Below are 6,780 nucleotides of genomic sequence, written 5' to 3' on the forward strand. Positions count from 1 at the left end.
GACTAACATGTGTGCATGAGAATGATTTTCCACACGCTGCACAATCTGAGTGGATCATTTGGTTTGTGTTGATAGAATTAAATCAGACTAAGAAGACTTAATGAGATGCAATATCTAATGCTTAATGGCCGATCTCTGCTCCAGTCATAAATAATGGACAACCAATTACTTCTTCATTTAAAGGGAGAGTATGTGCTTAGACCTGCTTCAGTAAGGCCACTTTGCTAATATTAGCTAACCACCAGTCCTCATTGGTCACACCAGACCAGGTGAGGCTGTCACTGCAAAAGCCTCTGGTGTTCTGAACTGAGAAAAGGTGCATTTTATTTCTTGTGCAATCAACTTTTCATGCGTAAGAGGACAAATGGGCTGTTTAAGTTATAGTGTGTCGCTTTGATGGCCTAACTTTACAAATGCTGTGCAGGTGTGTGTGTGGCAGGAGGCTGCTATTCAAAGTCCGACCTTTATCTGGCATATAAACAGCCTGCCAGTGATGGAAGATTTTTTTACTTGGGAAAAAGGAGCAAGTTTGTTCCAAGTAAAATTCATGCATTCAGTATTTTACTTAAGTAACAATTACATTAAGTACTCATTATGCTGATTTGTCCATTTCAGAATGAAATTGAATGAAAGAATGTGTTCATCGCTTTGCAGATGGCAAAGGTTGGGTTCATTCTAATGTATTTATACACTGCTGGGTAGCTTGTGAATTTCCTCCCTGGGATCAATAAAGTTTTCGTTTCATCTACAATCTTACATCCTAATTTATTTGTTGATCGTATTTTGTATCATTAATCTGGAGCTGCAAAGTAAAATGTGTAATATTTGCCTCTGAAACGCAGTGCAGTGAAAGTGTGAAGCAGCAGAAAATGGAAATACTCCAGTATATTACAATTGAACTTAAATTCAGTACTGGAATAAATGTACTCAGTTACTTTCCACCACTGCAGTCTGGTTATGTCACTTTTTGACAAGCATAGTCCTAAAATTTAGGCTAGCTTTAACACATCCCTTCACTATATTTGACCTATTTTGTTATTTACACGCAGGAGCAAATTAAACCATCACATGTGTATTCTGTTAGGAAAGAAGAGGAGGACAAACTACTATACATGTAGGACGTTAGTAGATAGAGGAGAGAGTGGGGAAGGAGCAGATTGTGTGGCTAATGCTTCCAATCAATATGCAACACGATACCATGATACTCCATACCACTACCCAAAGCTTTTAACAGCATCCTGAGTGCTTAGAAATTAAGTAAAGGAAGTGCCACGGTGGACCATAAAATAGTAAACCCTGGACAGTGAGTTTGATCCAGCAGCAGAAAAGTTGACAGATTTTCCTGCAAGTCACGCCGGTCGGAGCAGCTCCACACCCTGACTTCTGCTGTTAGAGAACCACGAACAACGTAATGCTGCAGCCATGCATCACACCACGAAAGCACCCAGAGCTCCATGTTCACATGCGTGTCCCACCTATAACCAGGCTACACTATTGCCCTCATTCAGATGTTAGTGTTTACAGCTAGAGTGCAGTTTGTGAGCAGAGGCTCCACGGGGCTGCATCATCATCGGGCCGGCTGCACGGTGCAGCAGAGGGGATCAAATCAGCACCAATGTAAGCTGGAACCAAGCAGGGGCCACTCCCTCTGGCAGCAGTTCTGCATGGTGGGCCCTCCATCCACTCTGTTACATCACAGTGCTTTCTGGGAAATGTAGTCAGGGCAAGTTGTACATCGGCTACAGGCTTAAATGAAGTGTCAGTGTGCATTTGGAACACTTTTAGATGAAAAATGGCGCAGGTTTGTGCAAAGCTCTGAACGCTGGATGACAGAAATTAGACAGAGAGAGGAAGATATAAGACAGGGATACAGGTTGAGAAAGAGAGGCGCGGAAACATACATAACTGGCATGCAGAAGAGCAGAGAATTACCCTTTTATCGTCCAGATTCTGTAGCGCCTCCTTCCCCGTGCTCTCCCGTATCTCCACCTTCCTCGGCTGGGAGATGTCGGTCTGCCGGTCAATGACTCGCCCGTCACTCCTGCCCCTGCACGCCGAGAGCGCATCAAAGTCGAGCGTCTTGCTGTCCGAGGAGCCCTCCACCGGGCAGAACATGCCACAGAATTTCTGCCTCGGCCTGGCGGGGCTGTCAGAGCCCATGCTCTTGAAGAAGGCTGGCACTTCCCCGGCGGTCGACATGCCTTGCAGGCGAAGGGGGGGCTGTGAGGTTTCTGGGGGGGAGTAGCTGCACAGATGCTCGGTGTCTCAGCTCCGTGTGTGTGTGTGTATGTGTGTGTCTTTTTTTCAGCTCCGCACGCCTGGACAGCCACCGCCTTTGCCGGTTTCCAAGCGCAGGTGGTCGCACTGTGACAAAAGCGCAAAGGGAAAAAAAAAATCTGTAAGGCTAATGCTGCATGAAAACACTCCCACGGCGGAGAGAGGACCGCGCCGTGAATCCCCCTAATATCATCTGGTATTAGAGTAAGATATGAGAGGACCTTGCGCTGGCTCTCCCAGTATATGATCCTCCTACAGATCAGCAAACACTTTTGAATTGCTTACTCATGAGTCTAAATTAGCTCCTAGCCTGCAGTCGGTTTCGCGAGTTAGAAATCAGCATATGAGGGGAAAGAGCTATGATCTGGCTTTGTCAAATAAAGATCCAATAGGCTACAGGAGGAGGAGGAGGAGGATGAGCCCCGATGAGGGATTACCTGTAGCCTGCGTGAGCCCGTCCACAGACTGGCGCTGGCAGGAGCGCATCAAGATGTTGCTCCGGAAATGATCCGTGCTCTCTCATCCAAAATAAAGACTCGCTCGTGCACAGCTCTAATCCATCGGTGACCTGGCCGCCCGCGAGTCGAAAAGCTGCGGGATGGAACGTGCGGTGCGCTCGCGTCTGCAGCCCGTGCGTCTCCGAGGGGCGTCACCGGCACAAAGTTCGAGGTGAAGGAGCCGATCAGCACCACGGAGAGTTCCTCAAAGTCACACCCAGTCCAACAATGAAGGGCGCTGTCCCTTCAGCACCACACCCTGCGCGCGCGCACACACCTCAACATCACCTCAACGTTTAGTTTTACTTTCGTACACTGTCATGGCTCACAGCTTGGACACCAACGCGGACTAGGAGTTTAAATCACGACATTCAGTGTGTTACACTGCAGGAAAGACCAGCGATGTTTCTCTTGTGTTATTTGTATGACTCATTCGTTATACATGGTAAAATCACCATATATAGTTTATTTCTGCCACTTCTAAAAGGCTAAGCCATTAAATCTGCACTTACAAACGTCAGTCAATAATATGGCATAAGGAGTAATTATGGAACGATCAAAGTTTAAAAAAAGACATATTTGGTTATTTTCTGTTTAAACACTCAGCTAAACTGCTGTGTCAGAACTGTGTGGGTGTGGTTCGATCAGTTGTGACTGATGGTGAGCAAAACCACCAGTTCTGCTGTTGTAAATGTGACTAAGCGGCTGATAAAGGGATTTGGATGCAGAGGCTCTGCAGCCAGAGAGATTTTTCACCATCAGACAGACTTAATGTCTTATAGCTGATCCAGTAAATAACTCAGAACTGGAAATGATTTATCAAACATTCATAGAGTCACTCGGTGCAACTTTATAAAGGATACCTTGTTGGACAGTGGTACTTATTTCACCTTGAGACACAGCTGATGCTCACAGTCGCAGGAAGTTCATATGGGCGCCATCAGACCAGTTTACTGATGGACATGAGGATGTTACACTGACCCCCGCTGGGAAGCTCAGAGGTCTCTGCAGCCACCTGAGCAGAATGGACAGGAAGCAGAGTGATAGTCACCAGATGTGGTTTTCAAATAAAGTTGATTCTATCATCAGGGTCACATGTGTGCGGTCCTGGAGATTAAAAACCTGAAAGTCTGGGTTAAACACTGGTGACCTGCAGGTTGACAGACAAACACCAGGTAGGGACAGTCAGATTAAATGCTACAGGTGGCATCATGGGAAATGTAGTGTTCCTGAAGTTTTGGCCCATACTAGTGAATAAAAAGCATGACATCTTCATTTTGACCACTCCTTTTTAAAAATATGTCTCTCGTCAGTCTCCAAAGTTTCTGGCTGGGGCCATGAATGCAACAGTATTATCTTTTCTTTCTTAGTTTAACGATCATCCTGCCTGCAGAGTTTTACCACTGAAAGCAACTAGAATCTCTTACTCTCCAGTAAAACTGTGAACCTCACTGCTAACCTGCAAAATCCTGCAAACCTCTGCTTAGACCGATATTTTCAGACTTTGCAAACATGACACTTTAGCATCAGATTGTTTTGTCTCACAAAGATCTAATTCATTTGATGCATTTCACTCTCTGCTGTCTTGTAGCAGAGCAATGCACCGTCTGTACATACATCTGCAACCACACAGTATTCCACACTGCAGCTACAGTACAGTAAACGCTGAACGCTCAGTGTGTTGAGCGAGATGCGCATTTCTTGTACTCCTTGTTTCCATAATGTGGGTTCCACTGACCTTCTCTACTGTAAAAACACACTCAACCCCAATCAGCATGTCAGCAGCAAGAGCTACTCAACCTACCCAACACTTCTTGTGCCTTGAGTTAGTGAGACTCACTTTTCAGTTCTTGCTCTGCATCCAAGAAGGTAAAAGACAAGATTACTGCTAATGTGGTTTGATGGAGAGACAAAAGCTCACTGCAAATCAGTATTGTTACAAATAATGACATGCTTCACGTTGGAGTGGGTGTGGCGTGCCTCCTGTTTTAGTCCTCAGTGTATTATGTACATACAGTAACCACATTTTTTTTTTCAAGGCTTCAAGTTTGTGCACACAATTCTGTGTTTTCAACTATAATTCAATCCCTAGAGCATTCTTAGGGCTTATAACTCTTACTGGACTCTTTCAAATATCCTCAACATGCTAGAATAACGTGACAGGGACACCAGAAAATGTTTAGATATAAGTTATTTAATAAAGATAAGCAACTTATCTGGGTGGGTATAATTAATATCATTATAAACAGCACACAAGCACATGAATCAGTTGTGATGACGTTATCGGGTCTTGTATCAACCTCTAAGAACTGGACATAACATCATCAATTTATCTATTAGAAGTCATGGATTAAGTTATTGAAGCTTCACAAGTGAAGTAGTGAATGAACTGAAAAGAGTCATCACACGACATATGTAGATTTACCTGCTTGGATTTATCATCTGGCTCCAAGTAAAGTTAGTTGTACATTAATTACGGTTTGTAACGGACATTTTCCGCTCGAGCCACACAGAGAATCGATGGCTGTGAGGTATAAATAAATCAGTGCTGCATGGTGATCAATAACACACATTGTTAATTCTTGGCTCACACTGCAACAGACAAAACCTCTCTGCACAAGTGGCCATGGAAAACATTCATCCAGTTTCCATAACAACGTGGTGGGCAGCAAATGGCTTTGCTGCTACTATTTCCTCTCCCAGAGGGCTGCCGGAGCCGCTCTGTGTGTGGGTGGGTTGTTGGGTGGTCATCTCTGCGGGGGAGGATGACAAAGTCTGATGTCTGAATGTCAGAGGTGGATTCTGAAAAGTGTAAAATGTCAAAGGTGCAGCCACGCCCAAAGACTGAGACAGCACAGCGACACCCCCCTTCCCTCCTTGCTGAGCTGTCGTTCCACGAAACAAAACAAGTGTCCCCCGCTGAGAGCAGAGACTGGGGGGGGAGTGTTAGATAATTAGAGGGGAAAGTTGGCAGCATGCCCGATAAACAGTTGGCGGAGGCGGAGGGAGAGTCTGGTCTCTGGACAGGAAGGGCACGGTCCTGGCATCCAGGAACAGATGTAGGACAAGTAGTGAGATCAGCAGTATGAGTGGACTCTAATCTGCGGCTGCTCATAACGTTAGACGTTGTTCAGTTTACACTGCAGTTCGTCAGGCTGAATGGAGTCAGTCTCTGTCGCATTTTTGCAAGAAAACTGATCTAAACATAAAAGAAACTGAAATTAAGCAGAATGCATCACAAAGCTGGAGCCAATGTGCTGAAAGGGACCAAAACAAAGAAAACCCCAAGAAAAAAAAAAAGATTAACCCCTCGTTTGTGTGTGGGCCTCCACTGAAATGTCTGCAACTTTTAATGCTTAAATGCTGAACCCCAGTGGAACTATTTACTTGTTAAAAGTTCAATTAAAAAGAAAATGACCACAAAAAGCCATGACACACAGATAAGCTGGGACCGTAGGGGCCCCTGGTTGTCTGAGGGGCAGGGGCAGCTGCTCACTTTGCATGCTGGATAATCCAGATTTATCAATAAAACCACTTGGGAGATATTTCAACGACCATGTCATGGATTGCCATTACACTCGGTACAGACATTCATTGTCCCCAGAGGACGAATCCTACTCATTTTGGAGATCCTGCATCTTTTTCCCCTGCGCCATCATCAGGTTAAAGTTTTAATTTGTCCACTACTACTTTCATTCATGACCAAATACCTTCCAAACGAATGGTATTCCAGTTCGCCTCAGCTCTACTTTGTGTTAAGTACTAATTTTCAAACAATGGCATGCTAACATGCTAAACTAAGCTGGTGAATGTGGTTGCCGTTACTAGCTAAACTTCTAAATATCACCCTGGTAGCATTGACATTGTAGCTGATGTTAGCGTTAAGCTAAAAGCGCAGCTGCCTAAGAGGCTAACTGACAGAGCTGCTAGCACGGCTGTAGACTTTCAGTCTTGGTTTAATGGCGACACCTGTCTATCACCTGGTCTGAACGTCACTGTTTCTCCG

Source organism: Chelmon rostratus, chromosome 19 (genome assembly GCF_017976325.1).
Source record: "Chelmon rostratus isolate fCheRos1 chromosome 19, fCheRos1.pri, whole genome shotgun sequence".
Classification (NCBI taxonomy): Eukaryota; Metazoa; Chordata; class Actinopteri; order Chaetodontiformes; family Chaetodontidae; genus Chelmon; species Chelmon rostratus.